At 42.3% G+C, this 18,260-nt stretch overlaps 1 long non-coding RNA gene across 1 annotated transcript in view; it reads left to right on the top strand.

Annotated features, from left to right (window-relative positions):
* The first annotated feature begins 2,844 nt into the window (after positions 1-2,844).
* Positions 2,845-18,260, top strand: part of LOC147011964 (uncharacterized) — a 32,817-nt gene continuing 17,401 nt past the window's right edge. The window contains exons 1-2 of the long non-coding RNA XR_015051710.1: positions 2,845-3,146; positions 5,030-5,252. This is a non-coding gene — a long non-coding RNA (uncharacterized LOC147011964). The remainder of the gene's footprint in view (positions 3,147-5,029; positions 5,253-18,260) is intronic.

Genomic DNA, 18,260 nt, shown 5'->3' on the forward strand with positions numbered 1-18,260 from the left:
GGAAGGGATGGAGGGGGAGCACACACCAGAGACAGACTTGACAAGGCACCACCAGGTTTTAGGTAACCAGGTAACCAAGTTTGAAAGCTCATTCTTGAGATAGATGTTCTTTTCGAGCTCTCATGAGAGTGGGCACACGCTTGTTGCGGGCTTTGTGGAATGATCTGATGTTGCCTTCGGTTGGATCAGTCATAAATGGGTGATATTGTTTTATTTATTACAGTTTATCAATGTTAAAAATAACAAAGTAACAAAGAGTATTTAGCACAATCTACAAAGCACATTTACTGATCTGTAAGGTACCTCGAAATGACTGTGTAAAGTCATCAAGTATAACATCACTGATATACCCAGTATATCCACAAGTATCGATCTATATCTCGTACACAAAGACAGAGTAAGGTGGGAATAGCCCCAGGATGACATTGGGGGAAGGGGTATATCTACCCCCCTCCCCTCCCCCCCCCACCACAGGCTGATACATTGGGGGAGGAGGGCATCTTGTCCTCCCATATGCTACTCTTTGCAGATTTGCCACCATTTTGTTGTTTCAACGCAACACTCCCTCCGGATGTATAATTAATTTTTCACTCCTACATTTGCAATGGCCACTTTACATTAATCAATGTATATTTGGGACACAAATGAGTTAACACAGTTTAAGGATTGTTTGTTGGATCGTGTTGCTGCACTCGGCTTGCAGCATGCTGGGCTATTGCCTTCTGTCAGGGTCCTCCCAAGATGGATTGACACTGAGGCTGACATTAATCTTCTGTGATTGCAGGATCTGTCAGGCCTCATCCTCTGGTGTGCAGACTGTCCTCCAGAACATTTATTAATTCATCCTGCTCTCTGTATTCTCTGCACCCATCTTTCTTTTGGCTATTTTAAGGTTGTATTGTGGCTCGCTGTTCACACTGCCTCCAGGATGGCCTTTGGGTGATTGCCTAATGAAGGAATGTTATTTCTGTCTGTGCCATGCATTGTGCTTGGGAAAAATTTGTGGAAATTCAGCTTTAACCAATATTTAATAGACATGACATTCACATTGATTGATTTGATTATATTAGCCCATCTGCCCAACAGTGGGAGATTGTGGCGGAGGTGTGCGTGTGTGCGTGCGTGAACACGCGTGTTGTTTGTTAGTTCAGAAGGTGGAACGAAGCCCTCCCAGGTGTTAAAGTGTCCACCTCCATTTTGGTAAAGGATAATGATTCATGAACGAAGCTGTGACGTTTTCTTGCTCTCAAAGTTTTGTTCCAAGGGCTCTCTTCAGAATTGTCACCGAGCCCGGAGAGCCTCCAACTGTACTGTGTGTGTGTGTGTGTGTGTGTGTGTGTGTGTGTGTGTGTGTGTGTGTGTGTGTGTGTGTGTGTGTGTGTGTGTGTGTGTGTGTGTGTGTGTGTGCGTGCATGTGTGTCCAAGGCATAACGTTTTTACCATTTGAGCTTTTGTTATGAGATTTTTTTTTATCAAGACCTTATTATAAACATAGGAGCAATACCCCTGTGTGCTCACCTGGTCGCGGCTGGATAAGGTAACCAGGGAGCCACTGGAAGGTGTGGATGACCCACAAAAAATGTAATGGAGAAGAAAGTAGACACCTATGGATTATTTTTAATGCTGTGAACAAACTTTGGTACATCACGGGTGATAAAGGTTGTGGTCAAGTTTCATCAGAATCGTGTGTGTAGTTTCCGAGAAGAAGTTGTATTTGTAGACTGACGGATGGATGACGCGCTAACCCATAAGCTCCGGAACTACGTTCCAGGTGAGCAAATAAACTCCTCCAGAACTACATTCCAGGTGAGCTAATAAACTCCCCCAGAACTACGTTCCAGGTGAGCTAAAAGTATGGAGAAGACTAATTAATAATTTGGTCAAAAGGGAAAAGTCACAGTGAGTAAAAATAGGCTTGATCAGCCCATCCGCCGCTTCCCTGCGCGATACAGCTTTTTAATGTTTTTTAATCGCTTCCATGTTTCTTTATTTACCATTTGAGCTTCAGTGTGTCTGTCCAGGCCATAACGTTATTATTTTTTACCATTTGAGTTTTTGTCATCAATATTTGAACAAACCTTTATCTATCTATAATTCCAGCAATGTGTGTGTGTGTGTGTGTGTGTGTGTGTGTGTGTGTGTGTGTGTGTGTGTGTGTGTGTGTGTGTGTGTGTGTGTGTGTGTGTGTATGTGTGACCGCTGTTTCACAACAACCACTGGTCCGATCTAATTGAAACTTGCCAGCTATATTGCTGGGGCCCTGTCGATGTGCCTTTTCAAGGTTTGATATTAATCGGACAAGTGGTTCCCAAGTTATGCCCATTTATTTACCAAACCAATGACAGGACACGTTGCTGCGTAGGCGTGGCCGTTGGGGAAGAGATCCTCAGCCGCGTTCCCCATTACTGGTTACAACGTACAGACTTCCGGATAATGATGACTTAGTGTATTCTAATAATTTCTCGATTTCTTATGCGCATTTAAAGATAAACACAATGCCCCAATCCAGTCGTTGTTTACGAGAGCGAAGGAACGGCCTGTGTGGTTGTTTGAAATGTTTTTTCTTTTTTTTTTTCTTTTTTCTCTTCTCTTCTCTGTGTTTTTCCTTGCGATGACATTGCGAAAAGGCAAAATACGTTGGCGCTAATTGAATAATTGGCCATTAAAACTAAATTGCGAATAATCGTAACTGCGATATGCGAACTTCCGGACAGTAAGGACTTAACTTCCGGACGTGCCGTTTCCAATGTTGTTTACGAAGATGTGCTAACGAGATAAAGGTTTGAACATGGAGACAATTTTTATTACTATTTATTTATTGAAGAAAAATTCTTCCGAAAATAATTTATCAAAAAAAGTGCACAACTTTTTTTTGTTTCCAAGTGTCAAAACGGTTTGGCCTTTGGAAGTGTTAAGGAATTCAGCTCTACTCAGCATGCTTGCCAACGAAATACATCTCAATTTGGTGGTATGCTTTGCAAACTATTTTTTTTTAAACTATTTTAAAACTAAAACAATTCGAACATGGAATACCTAATGACACTGTACTTTCAGGTCTCCTACAAATCCTACCCTGTGGCCTCACCGTGGTGTAGGAGAGGCAATGGTCAATGGCAGCGAATGTCATGGCAAGCAAAGACAGAGAGGTAAACTTGATTATAATTTGGATTTTAATTAACTCTGTGTGTGTAAGTATCACAGCAGTTGTTACTTCTATGCAAGCGATAATTCGTGGAATGCATGTGAATATTCCGTATGGGCACGCACCACTTCTGGATAGTGATGACTTACTGTATTCTAATAATTTCTCGATTTCTTATGCGCATTTAAAGATAAACACAATGCCCCAATCCAGTCGTCGTTTACGAGAGCGAAGGAACGGCCTGTGTGGTTGTTTGAAAGTTTTTTTTTTGCACGTACGGCCACGCACGTACGGGCACGCGAGAGCGAAGGAACGGCCTGTGTGGTTGTTTGAAAGTTGTTTTTTTTGCACGTACGGCCACGCACGTACGGGCACGCGAGAGCGAAGGAACTGCCTGTGTGGTTGTTTCTGGCACGCGGTTTGAAAGTTGTTTTTTTGCATGTATGGCCACGCACGTATGGGCACACACGTACGAGCAGACATGTACAAGCATGCACTAGTGATGAGAATATGGAGAACATCTTTCATTCTTCTATTTTCCCGCCTTTGGAATAAACTCCCTCACTCTATTCAATCCCATTCTTCCCTCCAGGCCTTCAAAACAGCCGTTTACCACCACCTCTTATCATCCCCCATCCAACTCCTCGATCTTTTCTACCCCCGTTAATCCAACCCAAAACCACCTCCTTCAAATTCCCTGCTTTCCTTCCTGAAAGTCCCTGTAATGTCCATCTTGTATTCCCCATGTTCCCCTCCCAATCCCTCTCCCTTCCACAGATCTCCTAATGTCTCTGTTCCCCACTGTTTTGTCCTTCCCTCTCCCGCCCCTCTTGTCTCATGCCCCCCTTGCTGTGCGTTGTGTGTTTGTTCTCATTCGAGCCTCGACAATGTATACAAAAAACAAAACAAAACATGAGTTAATAAAATGTACAATTATTTTTATTTTTTTTAGCTGTTATTCATCCAGTTCAGTAGGAGTCCAAGGTGGATGCGGATAGGCTTTGTGTTTGGAGATGCTTTCAAAACTGAACAACAATAATAATAATAAAGAACGTATAATCCCTGCCCTGGCCCAAACTCATCTTGGCATGGTGAAGGCCAAGCTCATGCCCAAACAGTACAGCAGACAGCTATTCAACAAGGCCTTGAAGACCAATGAAAATTTTGCTTTGCCCAGGAAAGCAATATATATATATATATATATATATATATATATATATATATATATATATATATATATATATATATATATATATATATATGTCCTCCCCTACTTCCCCGTACTAGCGATCCCAGAGCCTCCACACCGGTGTGGCGGTTACCAGTGATAACTCACTTATTGAGAACCGGCGACAACTCATCTGTTCTTCATAAAGAACCCCGTGGGATTTTTAATGTCCACAAACTACTGCTGGCATACGGGACACTGACTTTACCGTCCATCCGAGGGATGGAACATACATCGATCAATCACGCTGCCTGTGAAACACCAGGATGGTAGTTTGTAGCTGGGCCAAGATTCAAACCAAGGTGAGCCAACTTAGGGCTTGGGGGAGAGTGTGCACACTTCCAGGTCATCCTGCCGGCCCATCAATGAAAGTAAAACAATTACCAAGTTTTTAGGTATCATTATAAATGAATATTTGACCTGCAATAACCACATGCAACATATACATCCACATTCTATTATCATATATGAAGGCAATTCACATCTGTGCTGGTGCTGGTTATCATGAGCATTTAAATCCTTTATTTCCTAAAATGAATACAGCACAGTACACTGAAAATCAATGATAGATCTTCTACAGAATGTCTGGATCCATTTCATGCCTTTGACACATGGCATATGTCGCCCCCGGTGTGCTGTTCCTGCACTCCGGTTACCAGCAAGCTACCCCAAGTCATGGCCTCCCCTCGCACATCGGCGCGAGAAACCGCTGCCACACAGACCGTCGCATTGGCACGAGAAACCGCTGCCACACAGACCATCGCATTGGCACAACAATGAGCGACCCCAAACTACCGGGCGCAGTTGGACCAGGAGGAGGTGCTCGGTGGAGACGAGCCTAAACCGATGAACCATTGCAGCCTCAGTCGGGGTCGTAAAAAGGTGTGTTGGGGTGTTGAGTAAAAGTCCACACTATCTCTTTCATACTCTCAATTCTGGCTGCTCTTCCCAAACTCTCTGTTTTTCCTTTGGGTGTCTAGATCCATTTTAAGGTACAGGTGTTGTCATTGAAATAAGGCATTGGAGGATGGGAATTCTCGCACAGGAGACCAGAAGGAATGTATTGCATGCTGTAAATTATTAAATCGGCTTTGCTTGGCCTTTCTTTGAATCTCCCGCCATTTTCCCGTTTGAATTCGCCAACTGCCATCCTTCCCACCATTATTACATTTGGTTTCTTCCCGTCATTTCCCACTCAATTTCTTGTGTTGTAATAAAGTGTATTGAAATTTTTATACCGTATCTTGACATGTCCTGCTCGGGTTTGATCTGGGATAGCACTCCAGGGCTGTCCCTAAGAATAATTGTAACAGGAGCCAAAGAGTCCAACACTTGGCGTTAGTTTGCTTGGACAATTGGTAGCCGCTACATAGTCGAGGGCACGGCTCCCCATATGCTTCATTCATCTAACAGCCCACATGTATGGTAAACCGACCCTGGGCACAAACATCCAGCCAGAGGTGAGCTGTTTTGATGGTATCCGTGGTCTTTTTAGAGACATGCCGAGTTTTTGGAGTTTTTCTTTTCTTTTCTTTTTAATATACATGGTCAAGGCTCATGGAACAGTTGGGACACAGAACACATCAGGACACAACATAACATAGGGAACAGTAGGATAAAGGGGAAACACCAACAGCAGGGCAGAAGGAGAAAGTAGATGGAGATGGACAAACAAGGGATGCAGGTAATGATGTGGGGTAGGGGAGAATGCAAGGGGTGGACAAGATCTGATGGATACAAAAGCAAAATTTGTGGACGGGTGGGGGGGAGGGGTTAATGGTTGTAGAAAAGATCATGGTTTTGGATGGGGGATGACTTCAGATGATGGTGAACAGCTGTCTTGAAGACCTGGAGAGACGAATGAGAATGTTGAGAAGGTGGAAGGTGGTTCCACAGGTGGGGAAAAAGAGGGATAAATGAGTGGAAATGAGCAGTGATTCTGGATTGAGGTAGTTTAACTAGGAGGGGGTTGCTGGTTGACTGTGTGCATACTGCAGATACCTGGGGTGGTGGTAGTGGTGGTAGGGGGGGGGGACAAAGCACCGAGAGGGCAGAGGGTGCAAGACCAGAAATGAGGCGAAAGAAAACAGAGACCACAGACCTGTTAGTGGTTGCAAAGTGATCGAGATTCCAAATGAAGCGAAGTGATAGGCTTATAGACTCAGCTGCATCACGAGAGATTCCAATGATGTTGAAGACTTTTGCTTCCTCAGCGTCAAGCTGAGCAAGATGTGAGGCAGGGAAGCCAGCCCGGAGTCGAGAGCAGTACTCCATCAAGCTGCAGATAAAAGCTTTGTCTGTGAATAGGATCTCAGGTGTGCCAAGGAAGGACTTTTCATGATGGAGGATGCACTGTCAGCATCAGGCCTTCTGGAGGCCAATTTTGAAATGCGGCTTGCCCAAGAGACACCACGGCTGAGAGGGAGATCCAAGAGTTTGAGTGCTGAACCTTTTTGAAAGGGTTGTTAAGAAAGTAGAGTTCACAGACGGTCCTTTCGGGGAGAGAGAGCGAGTATGTTGGATTTCTCAGGATTGAAAGACGTATTCCAAGTGTTTGACCAGTTTGTGATGTTATCGCGGTCTGAGGAGAGGGAAGATCATGCCTTGTTTGTCTTTTTCTGTCTATTTTCTCCCTCAGCCCTGCCTTTGGCATTTCCCTTGCTCTCTTTCTGCTGTTCTTTTGTAATGTTGCTTCTTGATCCATTCTGTGTTCCAGTTCGTCCACGATCCTTCACTATGTATACAAAAAATGACTTCCTCAGTTGATTAGGCTAATTAACTACAAACAACCCAGAATAATTCCCATGTTTTAAATGCACACGTGTTAAGGTGAAGAGGGAAGCTTAATAGGCATGGCATTATATTTAAAAAAATAAATAACAACAATAATGATAACATTGTAACAAACCATCTATTAATCGATACTAATAATAAGAACAACAATAATAATCGTAGTATAATTTCGCAATAATAATAATAATGAACGTATAATCCCCACCCTGGCCCGAAGTCATCCAGGCACGGTGAAGGTGTACTGCTCCCTGTACTCATCCTGCTGTACTGCTTGAGCTCTTGCTCAAACAGTACAGCAGGCAGCGATGCAACAAGGCCTTGAAGACCAATGAAAATTTTGTCCAATGGACCAACAGGCCCAATTTTGTCCAATGGACCAACAGGCCCACTAATGTATATAAATGATTGCATTATAGAATTAGAAGGGCACTCTAGGAAGAGCACACACCTCCACCAGGCTGAACGGTTTACGTTTTTTATCCCACAGGTAGGTCAGACCTGAATCCAGACCTGAACCAAAATCGAATCCGCTCATTATTATCTTCTAACCAACTCATCCACCAAGTTTCGTCCAAATCCATCTACATCTTTTGAGATATCATGCTATATGTAGTTTTTGGCCCCATCTCTCAATGGTTAAGAATCGCTCAAAAAAATTATTGTGTCCAGATTCGGATCTTCACCAAAATCGAATCATTTCATCCTTGTCACACAGCCAACCTGTCCACCAAATTTCGTCCAAATCCGTCTGCAACTTTTTGAGATATCCTGTTTACAGACAAACAAGCAAGCAAACGAACAAACAACATAGGGTGAAAACATGACCTTCGTCAACTTTCGGTGGTGGAGGTAATCAGAGTTGTGGCCTTGGAACGGGTCAGGAATTATTGATGGAATAGGAAACAATTTGTTTCTCTGAACAGCTGTGATTCTGCTATGAAATTAGTTTGGTGTGTTGTCCCACCGGGGTCCATTCTTGGTCCTTGGTTGTTATTATCTTGCCAAAACGAAGTTTTTGCAAGATATGTTAGTCAGCTTGTATGTTTTTTTGTTTGTTTGTTTGTTTGTTTGTTTGTTTGTCTGTAATCACGTATAAAAAATTCTGCAGAGCACAGTTATCATTGGAAATTCTTGTAACTTCGCATATCAGAGGCCTATAGAGGTCCCTTTCAGTGCACAAAATTTTGAAGGTCAAGGTCAAATCAAATCAGGGGAGTCAAATCAAATCAGCAAATCAGGGGAGTCGACGAAACCCTTATTTTTTGAGTAATTTTGATCGGATCGTCTTCAAACTTCATGGGAATATAGTTCATGGTCTGGCGCTCAGCTGATTAATTTTTGGTGGCGATTGGCCTTGACCTTCATGGTTAGCGCCGAAGGTCAAACATATTTGACCCCAAGGTCAAATTTTCAAGTTTTAGGAACCATATCGTGTAGTACCTCAAATTGAACACCTCAATGAGTGCTTTCTAGATATGTCAAGCTTGAGACATTATGACGTCATTTGGTGACGTTATGAGGCAAAAGCATATTTTTCATGGTTACTCTGTAGAATGATTCTCATCGGAATCTCTCGTAGGCAGATATTCCTCAAGGAGTCGCTCCTGGTGGATAGCAGCTCTGTTCACCTCAGTGTGACCTTAAATAAGTCACAACGTGGTCACCTTTTTGCAAGATACGGGTCACCCTGAGGGTGACATTGGTTTATGTTATTATTTATATTAATGACTTCTATAAGTCATCTAACTCTCTGTCTTTTATTATTTTCACCAACGATTCAAATGTTTTCTCCTCCCAATGGGATGCAGATGTTTTCCTCACTATACTATTAATTTGCAAATTGAAATCCATCTCAAAATGTCACTTAATTTTTAGAAAACAAATTACATGTTGTTTCGCAATTCTATAACTACCTTTACAGGGGATATTGTGATTGATGATATAAATATTAACAAAGTTTCTTGCACCAAATTGCTTGGGTCTAACACTTGATGATAAATTGTCATTGCAAAACCCATCATGATAACTTGTACAGGATTGTGTTTTGATAATGTTGTGGTTGAGGAAATTCGCAAACCACCATTCAGGTCCTGTAGGTGAGATATCTCTGTAAGTACATGTGTAGTTAGCCCCAAACCCGTTGTTTAGAGGGAATAAATGTGATTCATTCGGGCTGCGACCCTTTAAGATAGCCGTTTTTCTGTTCTATCTTTATTTTGAACCAACCACGTCTCAACCGCCATCACACAACAACCACCAACCGCAACGCCGCTTCACAACAACAACAACAATGCCAACAGCCACGACCTTTACCGTCACGGCTCGCTCCCGTAAACATCGCATCACCGCCATTCCAAGCGTCGCCATGGCCGTCACTGCCACAATAAACCCTCCACCACCTTCGCCTCTCCTCCTTCTGCCGCCATTCCCGTGCCGCTTGTGGGCACCGAGCGCCGGGCTGTCCTGGCCTCGTGCGGGACGCGCGCTAAGCCGCGGGTGCAAAAAGCGGCCTTTCCGAGGAAAGGTCGGATCAGGAATGATACACGCCCACTTCTGTTCCGTCCAATCATTAAGCGCGGGGCGATTTGGCCCCGCCTCCAGGCGCGTCGGAGGAGAATCGATATATGCAAATTCGAGGTGCAGGGGAGGTTCACGCCCACTTTTCCTCCGTTCAATGGGCGAGCGTGGCTCCGCCCCCGAGCTCATCCTGATCCGGAAATTTGCATATGGGTTCTCCTGCCGTACTATAAAGCGCCGAGCGCGGGGCGAATTCAGTCAGTTTTGTTTTGGGTCGGAAGCAGTTGGAGGCAGTCGCAGTTTTGGGCTCGGGCGAGTTGGAGAGGTGTGGCGGCGGCGGAGTGTGGCAGTAGCAGTCAAGACGGGTCTGGAGAAGAGTCGGAGTCTGTCGGGGAGCTGCAGAGAGGGGAAGCCGGGAACGCGGTCGAGGTCACAGTGGAGTCGCTCGTCGCGGGACCCAAGCAAGCCAGCTATCGTCTTTCCCCAGAGCATCAACAATTCCCCCCTTCCCCCCCCCCCGCGCTGAGATAGTGCGGAAAGGGGGCCTGTTTCCACCCCATTCCAAGCAGTGCCAACAAAACCCGCGGAGGAGCGCGGAGTCGGGGCACCGCCGCCATATTTGCGGCTCATCACAAGACGGGTAGGCTCCATCCGGTCTCGGCCCACAGCCCCCTCTGTCCCCTTGTATTTGAGGGTGGCCCCTTTCTTTTGCTTTTGAGTATATGTGTTGTCGGCGCCGTCTGTAAAGTAAAACTGTGTAAGTGTTGCCGTGTGCTCGCGTAGTCGGTAGTAGATCTGCATTGTGTTTCTTTTGTTGCAATTGCTTTTGGTGCATAATTGTGGTAATTGTATACGTGTGCTATCCGTGTGCCGCGGAATAAATGTGCCTTATGTTGAACTGTTTTTCCCGTTTCGCTTCGTCTTTTCTTTAATTGAATCTCCATCTTACTTCACGTAAAGGGTTGGTAGTGGGCAAAATACGCCCGATAATTAATCGGAACCATCGAGGTTGACGATAACACCGCTCAGTTATCCCGATAGTACGGAACGGGTCGCTTAAGTGGCCCGTGTCCGGGGTCGACCTGCGGCGGGGTGCGATCGCCCGGTCTACCCTCCGTGTGGGTACTTAGGTAGGTCGAATTTGGCGAACAACCCTATCCCACGCGGGGGGCCGATTGGCACGATCGTGGTGAGGCCGAAAGGCCCACCCGTGACTAGTTCCCGGCGTTAGTCCGAGAGGGTCACGACGGAATTGTCCGTCCGGTGGGCGACGTGCCGCGATTCGATTTACGTGGCCGCTCGCACGCCGGCAGGCGCGAATTCGCAACAATAAATTTAAATTGCACTTTTCTGAATCTATTATTCATGCTGTATACCACATTGATTCTGCCTTTTGTAAACTATATGGTACACTCACCTGAGGCAACTCATCAAAAACTCAATTGGATAGAATTTTATTGATTCACCCAAAGGCAATTAGAATTATTTGTGACGTTAAGCCACGAAGGCTGACGTCTCCAGATGTTTATAGCGAACGCAGTGAGCTTCATACTTAACGCGTGCACATGAGAGAATAGGAAACAACAACACACAACACACAACACACAACACCCCTGACGATTTGGAATCCGTGTCGTTGGCTATGACCCTTTTGCTTCCGGTTGTTTTTAAACGCTGTGCGGTGTATAAACACGATTGGGTTTTATTTCTATCTTGTGAATATTACTTAACGCGTGCACATGAGAGAATAGGGAAACAACAACACAATACCCCTGGCAATTTTGAATCCTGACCATATTTTTTGGAATCCATATTTGGAATATGACCCTTTTGCTTCCGTTTTATTTTTGCTTCTGGTTATTTTTTGTTTCCGGTTTTTGTCATGGGGAATGATGCATGCCGGGAGACAAAGGCATCGTCGGAGACATGAAAGACCCAAATAATATCAGACACGGTGTATATTTTCTCAACTGATTTTAATAAAGATATCTCTCGCATCATCAAAAAATTTTTAATCGTGATTTACATTATTTGATCGCTGATCCCGAATCCAGGCCGAAGTAACCGGAAATTGCGTATACAGTTGTGAACAAGTTGTTGGTAAAGTCAGAAACGAATGTAAGAAGAATACAACATTCGCTTCTAATATTTTTTTTGTAGATGAGATCCTGTTCTAGGCGGTAGAGTTGTTGTGAAGGTAATGTTGAGGTAATATATATATATATATATATATATATATATATATATATATATATATATATATATATATATATATTTTTTTTTTTTTTAGATGAGATCCTGTTGTCGGCGGTGTAGTTGTCGTTGTGAAGGTAATGTTGAGGATTTTTTTTCAGATGAGATCCTGTTCTAGGCGGTGTAGTTGTTGTTGTGAAGGTAATGTTGAGGTAATATTAATTTTTTAGATGAGATCCTATTCTAGGCGGTGTAGTTATCGTTGTGAAGGTAATGTTGAGGATTTTTTTTTCAGATGAGATCCTATTCTAGGCGGTGTAGTTGTTGTTGTGAAGGTAATATTGAGGTAATATTAATTTTTTTCAGATGAGATCCTGTTCTAGGCGGCGTAGTTGTCGTTGTGAAGGTAATGTTGAGGAATTTTTTTTTTCAGATGAGATCCTGTTCGAGGCGGTGTAGTTGTTGTTGTGAAGGTAATGTTGAGGTAATAGGTAAAGACAGAAGCGAATGTAAGAAGAATTCTACGTTCGCTTCTAGGCTTTGCCTATTCCATATTAAGTATTGCAATGTCCCCAGCGATTCGTAGCTATGAACAGGCATTCGATAATATGAGTAAGGAAAGTGAAAACAACAACTTTATCGTTAAGAAATCGTTGTGGCCTGTTCTAAGTCGGGGTAAGGTTGAGTAGGCCAAAAAACATGGCGGCTTCAGATCCCAGCGAGGTTTCCCAGGAAACGCTTTAAGACCCCAGACATCGAGGTGGCCGAGGATCGCCTGATGAAGGATATAATTAAATAAGGCCGTTAATTAATTATCTTCAAAAGGAGTGTTTTAATTAACCCAAACACCAAATTTTCACTCTTGCACTTCCTTGGAGTTTTCTTGGTATGCAAGCAAAGTTTCTTGCTACTAGGTTTTATAGTTTTGGAGTTATTGAGGAGACACACTGACACGCACACACACACCCCTTGCCTTTTTGTATAGATACTGGAATGCGTCCTCTTACCAATATTTTATGAAAATATTATTCTAAAAGTGACTACCTCCGCCACTGAAGGTGGATGGAGTTTGTTTTCACCTCTGTATGTTTGTTTGTTTGTATGTCAATTGCCTACAGGTCACAATTTTAAACCGATCTTCATGAAACTCCACGAAATGGTGGAGGTTTTCATAAACAAGAAGCCTATTGATTTTGAGGTCAAAAGGTCAACAAACGCCAAAGGTCAACCACTTTGTCATATTTCTAAAATCATCAATATTCATCCAATTGACTTAAAATTTCATGAGGAATTGCACATCAGGTCAGTGATATCAACCATCAATCATTTTTGAGGTCAACAAAGGCCAAAAGGTCAACAAAGGTGAACAGTCAACAACTTAGGTGCAATTTCTAAATTCCTCAATTTTTTGAACAGGATTTGCATATCAGGTCACTGAATTCAACCACCCATTATTTTTTAAGTCATAAGTTCAAAAGGTCAATTTTCATCCGATTTACTTGAAATTTTCAACAGAATTTGCATATCAGGTCACTGAATTCAACCACCAATTCTTTTTGAGGTCAATATCGGCCAAAAGGTCACTTTTTATCCAATTTACTTGAAATTTCAACAGGGTTTTCATCTCATGTCACTGAATTCAACCACCCATTGTTTTTGACATCAACATATGCCAAAAGGTCAACATAGGCCAAAGGTCAACAACTTAGGTGGAATTTCTAAAATCCTTAGTTTTCATCCAATTGACTTGAAATTTTAAGTGGATTTGCATACACTGAATTTAACCACCAATTATTTTTATGGTCAAATTTGTTTAAGGGATTTCACAAGTATTGTGCTCGGCACGACATCTTTGTTGTCTGTCTGTCTGTCTGTCTGTCTGCCTGTCTGTCTGTTGGTAAGTGAGCAGGATATTTCAAAAAGTTGTGGACGGATTCAGACGAAACTGGGAAGATGAGTTTGGTGTTTGACGATCAACGAATTGATTAAATTCTGGTAACAATCCAAATTTGGATAATATATATTTTAGTTGATTCTTCACCATTGAGAGATAGGGCTAAACCGATGTATTGCATGATATCTCAAACAGTTATGGACGGGTTTGGATGAAACATGGTGCACAGGTTTGGTGTGTGACAAGAACAAGCTGAGTAGGAGAAGGAATCCCAAACTCTCTGTGGTCTGGATCCATTTTAAGAACGGTTCCACTGCACGACATTCTGAGTCATAATATATAAGCTTATCACAGATGTGTCAGCCAGATGTGCATACAAAATGGTTCACAATAACTTCAAGGTTGCTACGGATTTGTGTAACCCTAACCAAGAGCAACTCAGACATGAGGCTGGGAAACTGGGAATCTAAGTCAAGTCTTGGGGTTTTCCCTTTGTGAGATGGTATAGTTCGTGAGCTTTGCCCAGCAGAGAGACTGCACTTGTCCAAGAAGCCAAGCTCAGCTACTTTACAAGGAAAGGTTTTGGAGACACCTTTCCAAATGCATCAGTGGCACTTTGTGTGTACCTCTCTCTGTATGATGATTACAAACTGCAGTTTAGTTTTAAGTTAAGTTTATTTCCATATTTCAAGCAGTTACAGAATAAAGTGTTTTTGTATTAGACAGTAAAAATTAAAAAGTATACCCCTTCTCAAAATGTAAAAATTGTGTTCTATAATGTAAAAATTAAAAAGTATACCCCAACCCCTTCTCAAAATGTTGGGACAAGTTGTGAATAATATTTACGGGTACTTACTATCATATTGGTGCCTACTGAAGTGCCATCTAAACACAGAGAATATATATTTTAAAAATATTCAAAAATCAATATTATTTCTGAAAATATGGATTTTTCCTGAAATTTCAAAATGGCGGCCCGCGGTCAAAAAAGGCGGGAAAATTTTCAAACTTTGGTCGATCACCTAACTTCACGAGTGGAATCGATAGGCACATAGTGCTTCATTCCAGCAACTACTTTTGCAAAAGTGGTACACCCTAGTGGGGAGGGCAAGAGGAGATGCTTTGGGGGGTGGAGGATGGGCATTGATATAGCATTTCAGAATTGCTGAATAATTGGTGATCCCTGGAGGAGATTGTTAAATAACTTACGGATAAATTAGGTATATTCCTAGTTTGAATGAGTATGGCATACGAGGCATCATAGTAGACCTGCTAACATTCAAAAAGTTCTCTATAAAAGTGAGGACATGTCTTTCATGTTGGAGAGCATCCATGCTAATTATATAGGGCACGGGATGCCCAACATGATGGGGGTGGATGCCATCTCTGATTTTGAATTTGAAGGTAATTTTCAAGGTCAAAAGGGTCAAATTTGACGTTTTATCAATTATTCATTGACAGACATCAGATATGATGTGCTTAATAAAAAGTGCATGGAATATGATTATTTAAGGATTGCTAAAGCCATTACACACACTTCGACGGTCGGTGAACATCCGATAACAAATGCCTGAAAAATGACAAAGCACATCATCATAGGCCAGAAATATTGACTTTTTTTTCTCAACCCGACAAAAACACAATTCTTTAAAATATGTTAAATTATGACAAAATTAAAACGAATAATAATAAAATAATCCATCCATTGGGATCAGACTGTGTGCAGAGCATTGGTTCTGCCGAAACAGACTCCTGGGTCATTGGGCACAATCGTAGACAGGTCACCACTCCAACAGAGGGTACGAGCAACCCAGTACTCATTAAGCTGACCTCAGAAGGATGACAGCCTGAGTCCACCCCACCTGGTAATTATTTTAATTATTATTTTAAACTTAAAAAAAAAATTAAATTAATTAAACAGCTGAGGGGGATTTGAACTCAGGATCCTTGGATTACAACCCCACCACCCTAACCATTAAACCAACACCAAGCATGTAATAGAATAATAATTAATTATTATTAATTAAAACTTTTTATAAAAAAATATTAATTAAAATAATTAAATACAATTAATTAATAAAAATTATGATTAAAATTAATAATCTATCTATAATTCCAGCTGTGTGTGTGTGTGTGTGTGTGTGTGTGTGTGTGTGTGTGTGTGTGTGTGTGTGTGTGTGTGTGTGTGTGTGTGTGTGTGTGTGTGTGTGTGTGTGTGACCGCTGTTTCTCGACAACCACTGGTCTGATCTAATTGAAACTTGCCAGGCATATTGCTGGGGCCCTGTGGATGTGCCTTTTCAAGGTTTAATATTAATCGGACAAGTGGTTCCCAAGTTATGGCCATTTATTTACCAACCAATGACAGGACACGTTGCTGCGTCGGCGTGGCCGATGCGCCATTTAGTTACCAATGACAGGACACGTTGCTGCGTCGGCCTGTGCGCGGCCGGCCGACGATGACGTCACGTGCTATGCCGGTTACAATGGGGATCGGTGCCTTAGTTACCGTGGCGTTGGAGTGGCAATGGTCAATGGCAGTGAATGTCATGGCAAGCAAAGACAGGAAGGTAAACTTGATGTTAATTAACTCTGTGTGTGTAAGTATCACAGCAGTTGTTACTTCAATACAAGCGATAATTCGTGGAATGCATGTGAACATTCCGTACGGGCACGCACCACTTCTGGATAGTGATGACTTCGTGTATTCTAATAATTTCTCGATTTCTTTTGCGCATTTATAGATAAACACAATGCCCCAATCCAGTCGTCGTTTACGAGAGCGAAGGAACGGCCTGTGTGGTTGTTTCTGGCTCGCAGTTTGAAAGTTTATTATTTTTTTATTTTTTGGTTTGCATGTACGGCCACGCACGTACGGGCACGCGAGAGTGAAGGAACGGCCTGTGTGGTTGTTGTTTCTGGCTCGCAGTTTGAATTTTTTTTTTTTGCACGTACGGGCACGCACGTACTAGCATCTATAATTCCAGCAGTCCATGTGTCCCTGTGTCCCTGTGTCCCTGTGTCCCTGTGTCCGTGTGCCTGTGTCTGTGTTTCTGTGTGTCTGTGACCGCTGTTTCTCGACAACCACTGGTCCGATCTAATTGAAACTTGCCAGGTATATTGCTGGGGACCTGAGGATGTGCCTTTTCAAGGTTTGATATTAATCGGACAAGTGGTTCCCAAGTTATGGCCATTTATTTACCAAACCAATGACAGGACACAGTGCTATGACGTGACGATTGACGTCACAATTGTTTTAAAAAAAATTTTTTTGCATGTACGGCCATGCACATATGGGCCCGCACTAGTAGTTAATAACAACGAATAATAATAAATAATAATAGTAATAATAAAAAAACACCTTTCATACATCCCTCTTTGTAGTCGTGCAATCGGAATTGAAATCGGTCACACAATAACAAAGATATTAATATTTGAATCGACAAGAGTAATTATTAATTTTATTAACTTGTAAAGTACCATCTCTCAGTGAGATGGAAATTCCTGTAAACTACATCAATTTGCATATTAATGAACAGATTTTGTGCACAGAAAATGAATTTGTATGATGCCGAGATTATATTATAATTTTTGGCTTGTAAATTACCGCTCTAATTGTTTGTACATCATTATTGATTCATCGTCAATTTAAAATAATTTATTCGTGCTTTGTTTGGAAAAGCAAGTCGTGAAGATTTGTGTTGTTGCCTTGTGTTGTTAATACAAAGTACATAGATCATGTTAATGTTGCATATCTAGTCAATATATTGATGACAATTATGAAAATAATGATAATCGTGCAATAATAATGAATTCTGGTTTGATCAACAAAGAAACAAAATTTCTCATGAAATACTTGTATGTTGTGTTTGCAATAAAGGAATAAAGCGTGATGTCGATTACCGAATCATATCCACAGGTCAAATAATCCCAGGTATCCTCAGGTCAGGAGCACACAATGTAGTTTACACGATTCTCATAACTGTTGTTATCACTGACAATGCAGCACATCAATATGTGCATTAAATGCTCCAAACCCATCAATTCTCAGCACCGGTATCACTTTATCACGATGATGAATATGAAGACATGGACATGAAGAAACTTTCACAATGAGTAACTCAACACTCGAAAGAAGGTAAACATGAAAAAGTAGACAAACTCTGCAGTGATGTGCACAAGCAGCCACAGACATTTAGTGATGACAAGTTCAGTGGATGCATCGAAGACTTTCTGGTTGACGTGGTGGAAACTGCGCCGCGGAACATCTCCGCACATTGGGGGTCGTTGGCACGACCCTCACGGCCGGTGTTGTGGTGGGGGTGCCGAGGAAATGAGCATCAAAAGAAAGATCTGAGTAGGCTTTCGGCAAGCTCCACTTTGAAAACTCGAACTTCATGCTGTGAATAACATTGCATGAGAATGGTTGAAATCCTTACGGATTTCGTTGAGGTGCAGCGATACGGGTAATGGCATCTGCACGTGTAATCATTT

Source organism: Eptatretus burgeri, chromosome 15 (genome assembly GCF_056783735.1).
Source record: "Eptatretus burgeri isolate ZD-2024b chromosome 15, Ebu_testis_v1, whole genome shotgun sequence".
Taxonomy (NCBI): domain Eukaryota; kingdom Metazoa; phylum Chordata; class Myxini; order Myxiniformes; family Myxinidae; genus Eptatretus; species Eptatretus burgeri.